The sequence below is a fragment of the Adiantum capillus-veneris genome, chromosome 20, assembly GCF_014529385.1.
Source record: "Adiantum capillus-veneris isolate H3 chromosome 20, ASM1452938v2, whole genome shotgun sequence".
NCBI classification, from domain to species: Eukaryota; Viridiplantae; Streptophyta; class Polypodiopsida; order Polypodiales; family Pteridaceae; genus Adiantum; species Adiantum capillus-veneris.
This window is the reverse complement of record NC_140950.1, coordinates 97,329,341-97,347,716: the sequence shown is the minus strand read 5'-3', so window position 1 is coordinate 97,347,716 and position 18,376 is coordinate 97,329,341. Positions and strand designations below refer to the sequence as shown.

General features: G+C 41.6%; 1 pseudogene; it reads left to right on the top strand.

Annotated features, from left to right (window-relative positions):
* The first annotated feature begins 9,313 nt into the window (after positions 1 to 9,313).
* Positions 9,314 to 17,501, top strand: LOC147432957 (uncharacterized; annotated as a pseudogene).
* Positions 17,502 to 18,376: the final 875 nt, after the last annotated feature.

The window sequence follows — 18,376 nt, the reverse complement described above, 5'->3', positions numbered from 1 at the left end:
TCTTAGAGAGAGATATATATATTATAACAGTCGCAAACGTGCGCGAACTTATCTCTCTTTGCTTCACTCTATTCTTAGCTTGTGATTTTGGCCTTGAGAAGCTATATACAGACCCCTCTTCCTTCACTTTGAATAGACACACTCTTGGAAGTGAAAGCCCTCTTGCCTTGACGTCGGAGTTACCTTCTCTAACTCAACCTCTCTCCCTCAAGCTCTTACCTTCAAGCCATCTCTCAGCTGCCATCTGTTACATCTACTACCGCAAGACTATACGTATCTATTACACGGAGTGGTGCAAGATCTTCATCACCATCTCCATAAGCTCTTCTATCTCAAGAAGAAAGATACTCTCTCTCTACTTGCTTATTATCTTCTCTCTCGTTTCATGGTGTACGCGCTTTGTGGAAGCTTTCATGGCAAATACCTCTATGTAGCTCTCATCACCGATCTCTTGCGGCAAAGCAAGAAGCCTTTTGAAACGCCCTAATCGATTCTAAAGCACGGTGAGAAGCTCTAAACTCCATAGTCATCATCTCTCTCTCTCTCTCTCTCTCTCTCTCTCTCTCTCTCTCTCTCTCTCTTTGTCGTTTTTCTGCGTAGTCATCCTCTCGGTGATTTTTTTTGGCATACAAGTACATGTATGGATCAACCAAGTACATACAAAGTTGTCCCATGATTATTTCAACTGATTAACACGCTGATTTATGCACATGATGCGTTTATGGTCACACGTGTGCATAAAAATTGCTTTTTGTTTCACGTCGTAGTGGCGGTAGAAACAACAGTTTTGGTCATAAATCACAAACCGCTATGAATCAGCCCGAACCCTTTATACCAGAGATAAAACACATCATTTGAAAAATTTTCTCTCTTTGGTGTCATGTGAAAAGCACGCACGAGCTAAGAGATATGGTTAAAAAACAGTTTACTGTCCACTACACAAACCACAATTTTACTCCAGGCTCCTTGGAGAACCACTATATAGATTTACCGGATGGACAAACCCACTTAACCAATTGAAAACATTGATGAAACTTGATGATAAATGAATTTAGGACTCCGTTATCACTTCGGGAATGTGAGTTATTAATCACTCTAGAATCGATTTTACCTACACACGTAGGGGTGCTACCTGGGGGGGTACCATATGACGTCGTGAGTTAACCGAGAGTTTTGATATGTTTTATGGTTTGTTTTGCTGATTTGATTTCAATTATTAGATAGCCATAAACTTATGTGGGAGTATATGGTTAAACATCCCGAACCGCATAGGCAGATATGAATAAAGTGTCTTTCTTTTGGGGTTATCGTTTGTTGTGTGAGTACCATATGGTCAAAATGATGTGATAGAGTGATAGTCTATATTATGGAGCTGAACTTGATGCATTGGTTTGAGGCCAAATACTTTCAATTTAATGTTTTGCATACTCCCAAAAATACCAAAAATTTGTTTTTTGTATGTGTGAGCTAAAGGTCGGAGCTGTTTTGCATCATGTTTATGGTGATGGAATGTTATCATATGATGTATGGGAACTCATGGATTGATGTGGTTGCCTCATATGCATGGTTATGACTGCTTTCCATCTTTCTAGGTCCCATCTTTCACCTCTCTATGTGCTAGAGAGGTGAAGTGCAGATGTAATGCATCAACTTTGCATGGTTGGATATCGTCAGATTGGGTTTTTATATCATGATTAGTGCTGGTCGGACTCTTTTTATGCATGGAAGAATCACTTCTTAAGGGTCATCTGTGTAGACTCCGATTGATTGCAAGACCCTACTCCTAGATTCTACTGCAATGGGTTTGTGGAAAGTGTCCACAAACACTCGTTTTCTTGTTTTTTTATGGTTTTCTGAGCCTTGATCTTAAGACTTGTCTCATCCATCAATCATTCTCAAAATCCTAATCTAATCCTACATTCCTACAATCCTAAAAGGTACTTAGCAAGTATAACCTACTTCCAAGCTACGTCTACACAACAAAAGACGACATTCCTAAGCTATGCGGTTTTAAAAAGAAAGTTTTGACTCTAGGTGATCCTAGAGGAAGTTAAAGGACATTTTTCTCAGCATTTGCCTACGTTGGTCCACATGTTTGGTCGTAACCTCAAGAGTTCGGCTAACGTGATTGTGCATGCCACATGTGTGGAAAATAACTCAATCAACCCTTGTGAATCCATTACTCTGTTAGGAGAAAGTCTTTGAGATGGGATTGCTCTAACCTCAAACTTAGCTTCATACTCCCCTAGGTAGGAGGGTAGAGTTTTTAGCGAGTCTGGTTGGCTGTGCCCCGAACTAATTGAACCTTGGTCCCCCCCTTGTGAATGCATATCAAAGTTCATTTGTGATCTTGCCTCAAACTCTTCGATGGGAGGTAAGATCTCATTTTTCTCCTTTCTCGTGCTATTTATTTGGTGGTTAACCCTGTTAGCTTCATTTGCTTCCCGGATTTGCTTCCACAGGTCATCTAGACTGTTACAATCCTTACCTATTTCTACCAATGTTTTAGACTGGAAACCATCAATTGTCTTATCTGTTGTATTTGGCACTATGATCGGTTCTCTCCTAGACTCAGAGGCAGTCACGAGTCTCTCCTTTGTGTCTACTTGTTTCTCTAGAGTTGGTTTGATAGGGGTTGGAGCTGGTACCTCGTGCTAACTTGCAAGTTTACCAAGCGGATTTTCTATCAAGGATTGGGCTGTTTCAATCATCTTTTGACACATTTCCAACCTCTATTTTTCTATTTCTGCATATGGATAAGTCAACCATCTTTGCTCTTGGGTTTGGTTGTTTTTGAGTCTGGCTTCGTATGCTTTTAAAAGTGCATCCAGCTGCTCATTTACTTTTTCTACCAGCACTGATCCTCCTGATTCTGCACTTTTGGATTCTACCGTTTCCTTGGCTCCTTTGGTTGTAGCAGCGTGTGAACTTAAACTAGTTAGATCCTCTAACCGCTCCAATCTATCCCTTGTGTGTTTTAACTCCTCGGATAGCGCCGTTTGCTCTCGTTCTCTCCTGGCTTTCATACGCGCCTTTCTAGCTTTCCAAGTGCTTCTCTGATTTTTCATTTTTGCACTTGGGGCATCGGTCTTTGGCTCTTCAATTATGGGTTCGTTTGTCATTCTTTGAGCTTGTGCTTGTGTCACTGCCTGAATAGGTTTTACTGTCTCCTTTTTTTGACCCTCCAATGGAAGGCACTGCTTCCAGCGTGTTCAAAGTAGTTTTTGCTCCTTTGCTCGGGTTCTTAGGGCAATCAAGAACCAAGTGAGTAATTCCACACTCAGTGCAATACGCATTGACTCTAATGATTTCATCATGAGGACAATCTCTTAGCCAATGGTCTCCGCCACACTTGTAGCAGGGTCTCTTAGGCTGTTGAGGTGCTCCTTGAGCTCCTCTTTGTTGGTATGCATGCCTATGCCCGCCATGCCTCCGTTGGCTATGAACAACAGTGTTCATTCATCCAACCTGTATCTTCCTTCTTCTGTTGCCTGTGCAACTGTTGGTGGTCTTGTACTTCCAATCATGCTCCAAGGTTCTGGCATTGGGGGTTCTTCCGGTGGATAATAGACAGGATTTGCTGCATATCCATTGGAATATTCGTAATATGCATGCATAGGTACCAAAGCCTTCTCTTCTGGTTCGTTTATCGTTGGTGTGTATCTTATGCCGACCGATCGTAATCCTAGTAGGGGTGGTTGTTGCCCCAATACTGGTTATGGTCTTTGAACACCTACAGGTCCTGGTAGGTTTCCTGCTTGATACCTAGGCATCGGTGGAAGTTGAGGAGATGCTACCTGAGCTTGGCGAGCATAAGGTCGCTCTCTCACATATCCCTTGTTATAATAACATTCCTCCGTCACATGGTTTGTCTATTTTTATTCAATAGCACACCACTTTGGATGCTTAGCCTGAGGCTTGGCATACATATGAATTTTTTTAGCACTTCCTCCACAAGCTGCTCTGGCTTACAGCTACTTCTCCTTTCGGTGCTGTCTTAGCGGACTTGCTTCCACTTTGTTGTGAGGATGAATCGTCATCAAGATCCTTGAATTCACCCTCCTTGTAGACCGCACAATTGTCTATAAGGTAAAGAGCCTCCTTATATAACTCATTTAATGTCGTGCTCCTCTTCATATGTAAGTCCTTCTGGAGATCTGCGTTCCTTAGTCCTTAAATAAATATAAGCATAAGTCTGGACTGAGTTGACAGTTCTTCCACAGGGCAGAAATTCACATATCTTTTTAGTCGTAGGGCTGCCTTTCACACATATTCCCCTTCTTTCTGTTTGAATTTATGGATTTGTGAGACTGTATTATGAGCTATTCCCCTTTGTAAGAATTCCTCAATAAACTCGTCAAAACCTCCTCCATAGACTCAAAATCTCTACGCTCCACAGAGTCAAACCAAGTAGCGGCATCCTCTTGTAGGGTAAGTCCAAACCCTGCAAATTGAGTAGGGAAGTCCAACACTTCTTCAGCTCTAATTACATGCACAAAGGCTGCTACATGATCCCTAGGATCTCTGTTTCCCGTGTATTTCTTGTTTACCCATTTTTGCACCTGAGAAGGTCTAATTCTACGATGGTCTACAAATCTCATCATTGGTTCTCCTCGTCCTAATCGATATATCTTCTCTAGCCTTTGGTAGTGGGAGGGTTCCTCTCCCAAAGGTGTCCCTAAGACATAATTTCTGATGGTTCTTGCAAGAGGTGGTTTATCTCTTCTAACTCGTTCTATGGGTTGTCTTCTGGGCTCTGTCGACTCTTGAGTTTTTGGCTTACTCTTGCCTTGATACCATGAATAGAGTGGTGGTTCTTGTAAATCTCTTAGCACTTTTACGGCTGGATAACCATCTCTATTTTGGTCTTGTTCTAATGTCGCACTTTGTTGAAGCCATGCCTGCAATGATGGTTGGGTTGCTTGTTGGTTCTGGTAGTTGAACGTCTGTTGTCAGTTAGAATGTGATGTTGTCTTGTACTCTTCTGAAAATGGATTTGTTGACTTGCTAGGGGTATAGGTGGACCTTGGTACTTCTTCGGGGGCATATGTTGATGTTTCTGGAACTGTTGCCTTTTCTACCTCCTCTGGGATCATTCGTTTGTATTCTCGCCCGTACCTGTCAACAAAAATGATATCCTTCCCCATAGCAATTTCATAAGAGAATAAGTAAAGAACCTTGTCTTTGCTTAATTCATTTGGGTAGGGTTCTTTGCGTCGAAAATAAGAGACTACTCCCTCGCTCTCATGCTTGTAAATTCCCACATTCGCATTATAGGTAGAGACCCTGGTTGTTTTTTTATCATACATAAAAAGAACTCCACGTCGATCAATTTTTGGAGGCAGCTCTTGAGCCTCTGAGACCATTTTTCCTTTTTCCACATTATCTCCATATCTGTTGTAATCTTGAGGGTTACTAACTATCAGATAGTGGTTCCCCTTTTCGTCTCGAAATCTATCTCCATCATCATAGACTCGAATTATCTCCAGTCTCTAAGAAGGTCTTTCCTCTATACAAATACACTTGCGTCCCCGATAGTCAGAATAAACTAGGGCTCCCCTAGAGTTTGTTCCTTCTAAGAAGATTATAGTGAACTTGGCATTGTTCAAAGGGTTTTGGGAGGTACTTCCTCCTAGCATTGGTCCTTCACAGGAGAAACCTCCTGGCTTTTGACTACCCATCATGAAGGAGGACTTATCTGATGAAGTGTCAGTATCACTACCCTACTCAATGATTGGTGCTAATGGATCTAGCCTTGCCTGAGTTACACTCTCCTTAGTGGACACTAAGCTACCCTGATCACCTGCCACTTTTTGGTCTCTAGGAATGTGTCTTCCTGATCTTAAATTCATCAACTTAGCAATGCAATTTATCACAAATCCAACCACTCACCTGGCAAGGGATCAGTTTCTGCACAACTTCTTGACTTGCCGCTGAATATACCTGTACATAAGCGTTTAATTTCGGCAATCGAATCAAAGCATTTAACCGCTAGAGGTGGTCTTAGTAATGATTGGTATAACTGGAGGATTAACCTCAACCACTATTGTATATACACATCGGATGTTCTTGATTAGGTCTGCTAATCTAGAACTGTACTTTACCCGAGTGTTTGTTCGTCTAGAGGTAAAGTCTTGATTTTGTCTTTGCTCCGTCAAAAGGTCAAACAAGGTCCAATTTCACTTCTGAAAGAAGTTCTGGAACTCTTAAGTCAATTGGAACATCACTCTATGTCCACAGTCAGATTTTGACTTCAATAAGACCCTGTAGACATCCTACACGTAGCATGTCTAACTGCTCAAAATTGCTCCAAATTCAAACCACAGACTCCTCTTAAGGTGCTGATCACTTTGGTATGCTCACAGTTGGATCTGGAGTGCTAAATCATTGTGAACACATCCTACGCGTAGGATGTCTAAGTGCTCTGTTTGACTCCAAACTTGAGCCACAACTTCCCCTTGATGTCAGCAACCCAATGCTATGCTTAGATTTTAGTTTGGATTTCAAAAGACCCCAAATTTAGCTATTCTAGCCTTTTTCAGCCAAAATGCTAAAGTCTGCTTAAAACCCAATTTTCTCACCCAATTGAGATCAAACCTTTCTCATGCACTCAATAAATCATGTAGATCATGCTCATGAAGACATCCTATGGTTTTGGTCTTAAAATAATGTGTTGGGCCCAATTTGGGTAAGATGTTTGGCAATTTCCATCTTTTGGCCTTATCCTGTCAAGATATGGTCAAGTTCCCCCTTCCAAGTGAATATAGGGTAATTGCTACCTTCTAAACACACTGGTCAACTCAGATTTTCAAAATTCTCACCAGAACACCCTGTAGACATCCTACGCATAGGATGTGTACTGCTCCTTTTCTCAGACTAAAGTGCTACTTTGCCTTCCTTATGCTCTCAAAAAGTGCCAATATGCCTTACAAGTGCAAAAATATGCAAATTTTTCTCAATTGAAATCTTTTCTGAACTTTTACGTTTTTTGAGTCCGCCTTTTAGCTTTTGGGCAATCCAATAAGGAAAAAACACTCAAGTCTATATGTTACTAGGGTGAAACCCAGCCTCTGAACACACAGGTGACCTCAGTTTCCCCAAATTCCCTGCTAAAACCCCCCTGGAGACATGCTACGCGTAGGATGTCTACTGTCATAAAATTTAAATTTTTTCTGACAGAAGTACTCCCTATGCTTTGCAGCTCTCTCAGAAATACTCACAGAAACTTTTGAACTTCAATTCAGCTTCTATTCACTCTTTTTCGTCTTTTACAGCTCTTTGATGAGCCTAACAGTAAATATAACATGCATGAAGTGCTTCATACCATAAATCATGATGTTCTACTTACCCTACTCCTACTCATCATGTGAGATGGTGATTTTGGTGTCTCGGTTGCTTCCTGGCCTCCCCGAACTCTCAAGCTATCCTTTCACCGCCTTTACCACTCCAACTCCTACTCTCCCACCTAATACTACCTAAGTCGAAGGATCTAGGCCAGATACTCGCTCCCTAGACTCCTCCTAAGACCTAGAGAGTCCCCCACCCTCTGATCCTATCTAAATGTAAAATAAGACTCTGGCAAGCCAAAGAATCCCTATCCTCAAGGACTAGTCTCGGTCACCTACCTAGGGTTTTCGTCCCCGGCAGCGGCGCCAATGTTGGCGGATACGCCGCGACGGACGTCAGCACAACGAGAACTCACCTAACAAGATTTGTTAGCTAAGGACGAAGCTCGACTCGCAGGCGCGTGGAAGCAAGCATAGGGTGTCAACCTACACTCGACCGACTATTGACTACTTCCTATAGAGGTCTCTACCCAATGTTTAAGTTACAGCCTTCAAGAGTACACAAGACGAGATTTCCTACAACGCTTTCAAGAGCCGAATACCCATCAAACGTTCTCAAAATGCTACGGAACTTGAAGGAAATCCTATTAACACTAATAGGTCGCTCTCCCTAAGGTCCGTGACCCAAAACCCCAACCCTAAACACCCAGTGCAGAATCACGTAGGATGTATGACAAGTTTTTGCAGGTCATCATTTTGGAAAACTAAAGTGCCTAATGTGTAGCTCTACTCATTGCAAACACGTGTATATGCTGAAATGCAAAAACGGACAACGTATGCTCACTGAATCACCAGATATAGCTCGGGGGCGACGTTGCAAAACTGGGTCGTACACCTACAATGTAGGTGTTGGCGCGTAGCTCTCTTCGGGGGCAACACGCTGCACTTCTCCGCACTTGATTCTGACCACCAGTGTGCACATAGCGTCAAGATAAACTCTCACTCTTTCTCGTACACAGAGTAACTTCAACTCACACAGACAAAACTTATCAAAATGACAAAAGATTTTTTGCATTAAGGTCAAAGTGGTATAAATACCTTACAATCTCAAACCCTAATGTTCCAATTTAACCATTTACTAAGTCTAAATGTAAAAAATGGGATACAATTTGGAAGCTTCTGCAAGCTCCACTATTTACAAAGGTGAAATGACGGTTTCTTCTCAATTAAGGAATGATTACAAAGGAAATTAGTATCCCGCTAGGCAATCATCCTCCGTTGAGTGTGTCCAGCCGCTAACATCACCCGTCCCTAAAAATGGACGTGGTTGCACAGATTTGAGCAAGGCCTTCAAATCCTCGTCACGTCCAAAAACTTCTACGAGTGTTGTAGCAAGCGACATCTGATTTGGTACAGGTAAAAATTCAGGTGCTGGTGGCGCTTGTGTATCAGAAAGAACCACATCTAAAGTGTTAGCTACATGAGAATTCTGAGTAGCTCTATCTCTTGGGAGTTTACGTGGCATATTTTACGGTTGTGGCAAACAAAACTACTTTCTCTTAGTGATAGATTCACAAATACTCAAGGGTAGATTTATAAAACTCATACATTTCAAAAGGTGGATTCTCTTTATCTCATCCAAAAATTAGATTTGAGAAAAAATTAACGGTCAAGGGGAGTACTTCTTTAAAATTTTGTAAAATGCTAACATTAGGAAATTTTGGAGGTCATTTGGAGGACCTTATTGAAGAGAGAGAAAAGAAGGCGCAGCCATTGAGCAACAACCTTACGTAACGTAGAAATACATGGAAAGCAACACAAAAATAAAAGAATTTTTTTTAAAATATTGAGTTTTGTCCCATTTTCGTAAGGTAACTTCCTGCTTTCACAAAGTAGGGCCCACTGTTAGTAGCCGTCAAGTTCATGACACCTGACTACTGATTGATAGCTAGCTCTCTCCCTTCATTAAAAGATATCCACTACTTTTATGAAGGGCTTTCAAACCTCATTCTCCCTTCATTTTACCTATGGCTTCGTCTTCTACCCGCCCAAGAAGTTCGAAAGGTTGCTCTACACTGTCCCCAACCAGCCTCACCATTAGTGTGCCAAGAAGACCATGTAGTAGCATAAGCACTATCTCAATCTCAAACTCTCTCACTACAAATAATAGGTGGCAAGAGCAGAGGATAAGCAAAGGTTCTTGGGTTCTTATGCAGCCAAGAAGGAGAAAAATCTTGAAAGCAACAAACATATTTGGTTTTGCATGGAAAGCAAGAGTTCTGGATTTCAAAGTCGAGGTCGGTAAGAAGACTGTGAAAGAAAATTTTTTTCAACATGTTTTTGTTAAAAAATAAGACGAAGCTAAATAGATAATTGAGTTGATTACTTAATGGAGAGAGACAGATTTATATACACGAGATTATAGAGTAGAGAGAGAGAGAAAGAGAGAGAGAGAGAGAGAGAGAGAGAGAGAGAGAGAGAGAGAGAGAGAGAGAGAGAGAGAGAGAGAGTGTACACACGATATACGTGGTTCACCCAATGTGGGCTACGTCCACGGGAAAGCAGCCACTCAATGGCTTTAGTACTTCAAAACAAGAAGTAGTTTACAAAGGGATTATACCCTTAATGGATCTCCCGCCTTGCTTCACTCTCACCACCTCACACTCACCTTGTTGCATCAACTTCACACTATGAAATGTGTGTAGAAATGGCCTCCTTTTATAGGCCAAAAGGGCTGCCCTCTCTTATGAGAGACAGCCATGTGTAGCCGCCCTTGTGCGAATAAGTCCAAATCGGACCCTCCAATCCGCCCATGTGTGGCCGCCCTTGAGAAGACAAGTCCTCTTTTGAATTCGGCCACCGGCCACCGGCCATTGACTTCCGACCACCGGCCATCGGCCATTGACTACCGGCCACTGGCCAACCGACCGGTTGTTTTACGACCACTTTTTGGCCGCCGTCCGGCCATAATATTCCGGTGAAAAGGAATATTCCGGCGAAAAAAAAGTTCTAAAATTGCCCCTGATTCTTGTCCGTGAAAATTTTGGTTTCCGGTGAGTGATTTTCCTTCACGCACGATGGCTTCTCCTCATAATGAGGCCCTTACAAATGTGCGCTTTTACCACAGAAAATTACAAGGGGTAAATCAGGCTCCATACTTAACAATCTCCCACTTGGAGACTGATCTCCAAACCAAACCTGTGACTACTTTCCATTCTAGCTTCTTATCGTTGAATGCCAATTGAAGATGAGCAAAAGCTCAACTTCTCCTTGTTGACCACCTTTGTAAACATGTCTGCAGGATTTTGACTTGTATGCACCTTTCCTAGCTTTAGCTGTCCCTCTTCCAAAAGAGTGCGTATGAAGTGATATCTCACCTCAATGTGCTTTGTCCTTGAATGAAAGGCTGAGTTCTTCGCAAGATGGATAGCGCTTTGGCTATTACTGTACAAGAAACAATTGTCTTGTTTGAATCCAAGCTCTTCTAATAATCTGTGAAGCCACAGAATTTCTTTGCTTGCCTCCGTCATTGCTACATACTCTGCTTCCGTGGTAGAAAGTGAGACCACTTTCTGCAGCTTTGAAGCCCAGCTTACTGTTGTGCCTCCAACCGTGAACACATAGCCAGTAGTGCTCCTTCGAGTATCTTTGTCACCTGCCATATCTGCATCAACATACCCTTCTAAAAAAATATCAGTTCCTCCAAAATACAAAGCATTTGTTGTTGTCCCTTTTAGATACCTAAGTATCCACTTCACAGCTTGCCAATGCTCTTTACCTGGGTCGTCCATGAACCTACTCACAACTCCCACTGCATGTGCAATGTCTGGCCTTGTCCAGACCATAGCATACATTAGAGAACCTACCGCTGCAGCATATGGAACTTTAGACATATAGGCTATCTCCTCTTGTGTCTTTGGACACATATCCTTCGTTAGTTTAAAATGACCAGCCAAAGGTGTAGAAACTGGTTTTGCATTTTGCATTGCAAACCTTTCTAGTACCTTCTTGATGTAATCTTCTTGAGATAGCTTTATTGTCTTCTTCGTCCTATCCCTTGATATTTTCATACCAAGTATCCTCTTTGCAGCACCTAAATCTTTCATTGAAAAAGATTTGGACAGCTCCTCTTTTAGGTCTTTGATGTCCTGCATGTTAGCACTTGCAATCAACATGTCATCAACATACAACATTAGGATGATGAATTTCCCATCTCCCAAATTCTCCGTGTAGACGCAGTGGTCCGAGTTGCATCTTGTGAATCCATGATCCAACATCCATCGATCAAACTTCAAGTACCATTGTCTTGATGCTTGCTTTAAACCATACAAGCTCTTCTTTAATCTGCAAACCATTTTCTCCTTACCTTTTACTTCATACCCCTTTGGTTGAAGCATGTAGATTTCCTCCTCTAAGTCACCGTGAGGGAATGCCGTATATACATCCATTTGCTCGAGATTTAGATCATGAGCAGCCACAAGGCTTAAGACAAGCCTAATTGAGTTCATTTTTACAACAGGAGAAAATATTTCATTGAAGTCAATACCTTTCTTTTGAGAAAAACCTTTTACCACAAGCCTAGACTTGTACCTTTTCTTCCCACCTTCTTCTTCCTTTAGCTTGTACACCCATTTGTTTTGAAGTGCCCGCTTACCTTTAGGCAACTCAACCAACTCCCATGTTTGGTTGCGATGTAGTGAGTCCATCTCCACTTGCATGCTCTTCGTCCATTCTTCTTTGGATTCATGTTGCATAGCTTCTTCATATGATTCCGGCTCTCCAGAATCTGAGATCAAGAGATGGTTGAAGGAAGGAACAAATCTTTCTGGAGGTCTACTTGCTCTTGTAGATCTTCGGGGAATAGGTTGAGGCTCCTCCTTTGGTTGACGTTGTTGCACATTGTCACCGTTTGCAGTCCTTGAGTCTTCACCGTCCTCAAGCTCCATGTACTCATCACCTGTTTCTTTTGTTTGTGTTCTTTCCAAGTAATCTTTGTACATATTTTGTTCGTTAAAAATTAAATCCCTACTCCTTAAGATTTTACCATCTTCAGGATTCCATAGGCGATACCCAAAGTCTCCTTCTCCATAGCCAATGAAGAAACACTTTTTGGACTTTGCATCTAGCTTTGATCTTAGGCTTCTATCTATGTGCATGAAAGCCTCACACCCAAACACTTTGAGAAATGCATAATTCACCGGTTTACCTGTCCATGCCTCTTCTGGAACTCCCCCATCCAATGCCGTTGAGGGTGACCGATTGATTAGGTACACAGACGTACTTACAGCTTCCGCCCAAAGCTCAAGCGATAGGCCTGCATGTAGCGGCATGCTTCGTGCTCGTTCCATGATTGTCCTGTTCATCCTTTCGGAAATCCCATTTTGTTGAGGTGTCCTTGGGGTTGTCCTTTGCCTCTGAATGCCATTGCTAGCACAAAAGCTTTCAAAAGATTGGCTGCAATATTCGCCTCCATTGTCGGATCTGAGGCATTTAACCTTGGTACCTGTTTCATTCTCGACAAAGGCTTTCCACCTTTGAAATATGGAAAATACATCGGATTTATTCTTCATGACATAAACCCATGTTTTTCTAGTCGCATCGTCTATGAATGTTACATAGTACAATGAGCCACCAAGTGATGGTGTACTTGCAGGACCCCAAACATCAGAATGAACCAACTCAAGTTTTTTATTTTTTCTTTCATTTCCTGATTTTTGAAATTTTACCCTCTTTTGTTTACCATAAACACAATCTTCACAAAACTCTAAGTCCACTTCTTTCAAACCTGGTAGAAGCTTCTTTGTTTGAAGGATTTGCATTCCTTTGGCACTCATATGCCCAAGTCGGTAGTGCCACACCGCACTGTCAACTTCTGTAGTTGCTGCACAAGCTGAAGGTTGCGTGCTAACAGTACACAAGTAAAGTGTACCGACTTTTTCTCCCTTGGCAACCACCAAAGATCCCTTTGAGATCTTCCACCGTTTGTTTCCGAATGCAATGTTGTGACCTTCATCATCCAATTGTCCTGTAGAGATCAAATTTTTGCGAAGAGAAGGAACATGCCTAACATCTTTAAGCTTCCATTCATTTCCGTTAGCAGTTTTGACTAAAACTGTACCTTTGCCGACAATCTCACAAGCTTCATCATCTCCCAAGTATACATACCCAAAATTACCTTTGGTGTAGTCTTGGAAATGTTGCTTGTGTGGTGTCACATGGAATGAAGCCTCGGAATCTACTATCCAGGAATTAGACACATTGTCTAATGAGAGAATTAGAGCATCTTGCTCTACTTTACCTGCCACATTAGCCTCTGATGTTGGCTTGTTGTCTTGAGACTCTGTCTCCTTCTTCTTCTTGGACCAACAATCCTTCTTGACATGGCCCTTCTTGCCACAGTTCCAACATTCAAGAACTGACTTTGTGCGTGACTTGCTCCGCCTTGAGCGATCACGACCCTTTTGGTTTTTGAACCTCTCCTTAAGCCTTCCTCTTGTTTCCACTGATAGTGCAACACTTGATGATTCTCCTGTGCTTCTCCTTCGCATTTCCTCGCTTAGGAGAACACCCACAACATCATCAAACTTAAGAGTATTTGTGCCAGAGATAGAATTACTTACAGCCATCACAAGGCTATCCCAACTATCCGGTAGAGATGATAGTATAAGGAGAGCTCGCACTTCGTCATCGAAATTGATTTTCACTGATCGAAGTTGACTTATGTTTGTGTTAAAGTCATTTAGGTGTTCTGCAACTGAACCATTCTCTGCCATCTTTAGATTGAACAAGCGCTTCATAAGAAATACCTTATTGGATGCCGATGGTTTCTCGTAGAAGTCGTCAAGTGACTTCATCAAGTCCTCCGTGGTCTTCATCTCCGAAACATTGAAGGCCACTGTTGATGCCAAGCTTAACCGGATTGTTCCCAGTGCCTTTTGATCAAGAACAATCCATGCTTCATCTGCCATTGTTGCGGGCTTCTTCGCAAGACCGCCTAGTGGCAAATAGAGGTCCTTCTGGTAGAGATAGTCTTCAATCTGCATCTTCCAATGTTGGTAGTTTTTGCCGTTGAACTTCTCAATCTTGAGCTTCCCTTCCTCCGCCATAACTCCCACTCAATTCAAGGAATCCTTTCCTTGAGATAATTTAGCTACGAGCAAACCTTGCTCTGATACCAGTTGTTAAAAAATAAGACGTAGCTAAATAGATAATTGAGTTGATTACTTAATGGAGAGAGACAGATTTATATACACGAGATTATAGAGTAGAGAGAGAGAGAGAGAGAGAGAGAGAGAGAGAGAGAGAGAGAGAGAGAGAGAGAGAGAGAGAGAGAGAGAGAGAGAGAGAGTACACACGATATACGTGGTTCACCCAATGTGGGCTATGTCCACGGGAAAGCAGCCACTCAATGGCTTTAGTACTTCAAAACAAGAAGTAGTTTACAAAGGGACTATACCCTTAATGGATCTCCCGCCTTGCTTCACTCTCACCACCTCACACTCACCTTGTTGCATCAACTTCACACTATGAAATGTGTGTAGAAATGGCCTCCTTTTATAGGCCAAAAGGGCTGCCCTCTCTTATGAGAGACAGCCATGTGTAGCCGCCCTTGTGCGAATAAGTCCAAATCGGACCCTCCAATCCGCCCATGTGTGGCCGCCCTTGAGAAGACAAGTCCTCTTTTGAATTCGGCCACCGGCCACCGGCCATTGACTTCCGACCACCGGCCAACCGACCGGTTGTTTTCCGACCACTTTCCGGCCGCCGTCCGGCCATAATATTCTCGGGGGCCTCCGCCCCCAAGGCCTTTAAATTTGCCCCTGATTCTTGTCCGTGAAAATTTTGGTTTCCGGTGAGTGATTTTCCTTCACGCACGATGGCTTCTCGTCATAATGGGGGCCTTACAAATGCGCGCTTTTACCACAAAAAATTACAAGGGTAAATCAGGCTCCATACTTAACAGTTTTCACTCACTCTGATGTGATTGCTAATGGCGGCGATGTCTCCATGGTGCATAATCCACGGTGCAACTGTAAGTTAATTATTTAACACTCTATAAATGTTATCTTAATTTCATATGAGAATTTGTTTTTTTCTTCTCTTATCACAGGTATATAATTAGGTTATACAATTGTTTGTATTTATTTCTTTTCTATTACATTCACAGATGTTTATCCTTTGTCATATGAGGAATGGGAGCCACTGGAGTGCATTATAGGTCTCATCTCTGTGACCCATGCTCATATTGGAGTCTTGCAATATGCTGGCAGAACTAGCAAAAGCCTGGTAGACGAGGGTATTTTCTTCTATGACCATTTCTACCAACTCAATCAAAGGAATCAGAGAGGAGTGTTGGTGAAGGTTCCACTACCAACTAACTGGAACTTTGTGGATTGGCCCGTTCCCGACACAACAATGAGTGAGGCATTGAGGAGCAGGCTCTATAGGGATGTTCAGAGGTCTCTCTGAAACTCTGTACCCACTAAATTAGTGAAACCTGCAAATTTTTGTCCTATTGGTCTCTTTGTTGAGTTATTTCATACCTGCAAAGTACATGTTGCTAAAACAATGCTGCTCTGCAAATCATTTGATTCCCTCTTGTGTGATAAGCTTCTTGATCGAGGGTGGTATGTGAAAGAAACAAATGGCATATGTTGCGAGATTGCTCTTGACACTTTCATTGTCAAGTATATGGTTGTGGCACAGACATTAATAATCTCCTTTTGGTACAAGCGTTCTCACATTGTTGAAGGTTGCTATGTGCCTATGGATCACAAGGCAGCAAGTTTGGCAAACAATGCTATCAAAGACGTGGAAGTGGTGGACAAAGTCCTAAATCTTATGACAGTAATCACAATAAGGCAACAATGCAATCTTTTGCAACTTCGACATGACATAGTGGAGGAGACTGCCGACATTGACTCCGTAAACTTTTCTTTTTTGCTGGATGGACGAAGAGTAATGCAACGAAGAGAGAAGCATTTTTTTTTGTGGAGATCTCTCTGGCCGTGTTCAAATTGTGCCCATGTAATCATCCATGAATGGCTTCAAGGAAATGTAACATTTTTGACTAGTTTAATTTTAATATCAAGTGTTTGCTCAAGGCTCTCTCTCTCTCTCTCTCTGAGTATTCGAAACACATAGACAGATAGACAGTATCAATTTAAGGTATAATCAATGAATTGCTAAGTACATTTGTAAGTACAAATTCCGATGTGCCAATGGGCTTAAGTGCATTGCTTGCAGGTATGGGACCAAAATGTCCTCTAGGTAAAAATCGTGAAGATGCCCTTCAAACAAAGGTGGGGATATAGTAGTGCCGGATGGATTAAGTAAACCCTTATGTGGTGTGTCATCAATCAACAAAGTATTGAAAGCATCATAAGGTACATTGATCTGCTCAAAGGGCTTGTAGAAAAGTAGTACATTAGCTTTAGTTGGGTGGAAATGTCCCGCAATGGTATTACAATTTCTTTGACTATTCACAAAATAAAATGTCGATCGCTGAATTTCAGCCAAATTACAAACCATGGAAACAAGGAGATTCAGGTTATGGGACTGCATTGAAGACCAGATAGCAACCCTAAACCTTGGAATCAAAAAATTCAAAAATTCCTTTGTGCCTGGTTGAATTAATACTCTATTTCCCAACCGAAAACTACGTAAATCGGAGAACTCTGTATGTACACTGTACGACTGTCATAGCAGTAGCAATCCATTGAGATCCAAGATAATCAATCTCTGCAATCATTGTGTGCATACATATAAGTATTTAGAAATTAAAAAGCATTTATTATTTAAATACAATGGATATTACCAGAACAACCATATCTACTTGAAGCAAGAGTCCATACTGGCATTTCTAATGTTGACAATTTGTTGTTGAGTGTCGATGTTTCTTTGTGTATTGCCAAGGGTATCCACCTCTTGTGCTTGTGAAGTACATGACTCTTTGTTTCCATGACCGAATGGTTAACCTGTTCTGTTGTCTGTTCCTGGCCTTGATTTGCAATATTGGCCTCCTCCCCTAGCATTCCCTTATCCTCCTCGGCTTGGCCTAGAACCTCTGTTGCATTCTTCATCTCCGAGGAGCATTTTACATCTGTATTTTCAGGGGCTTGGTCTACTTCACATTGCTCAACCCCAACTTCGGATTCAGCTCCTCCAACTGCAAAGTTTACCGGTGTCTTTTCCTCTAATATGGGGTCACTTTGAGGAATTTGGTTTAGGGTGTTGGAAATTGGCATGACTACCTCTTCACCGGTTATTGTTAAAGCATAATATGGTCGTCAACAAAACTGTCTTCTGCATCTAAAATTCTTGGGGTTGAAAGTTATAGTAGATGTTGAATCATTGAAGCGCGGTACCTTTGTAAATATTCCAATGTATAATTTTCCAGAGCATTCTGCAAAATTAGGTTAACTTGTGGTCAATAATTTAATTAATAATAGCACTAATGTTGGACCATACCATAACAAGGAAATACCTTTGACATAAATGGATGAAGAGCCAAAAAACTATGGAGTATATACTCTGCATGGAGAAGACATCTCCAACCATAGGAATTTGGATCTGTCTGATTAAGCACTTTGACAGCTTTAAAGGTGGACTTGTACAGTTCATGATTTCCACAGAGTTTTCCATAGACATGAAGTAATATTTTTATACATCTGTAAACAATGAATGTTATTTATTATTTAATAATATACAGGTCATCAACCATTCCCCAAATAAACACTAAAGTTTTTATCAACACTTACACTCTTATCTCTAAATGTGTTGCTTGTATGGAGTTGATAGTCCATACCACTTGTTTCTCCAATTCTATACATACAAGGCTCCAATGATTTGCTGATTTGTATGGCAACACCAGTGTTGTCACCTGGAGCATTGGATAGTGGAAAAACCATATCTCCAATGTGTCATGAGGGGTGTTCTTTATTCGAAGTGGCACAGACATTTGTGGATCTAAAATATAAATTTCATTTTGGGTTTCTTGAGGGAGCTGGCTCTTTATTAAGCTACAATCACAAACAAGGATTTAATTAGAGGCCAAGTACCAACAAAGAAAGATCTTAAAGGTAGAGATG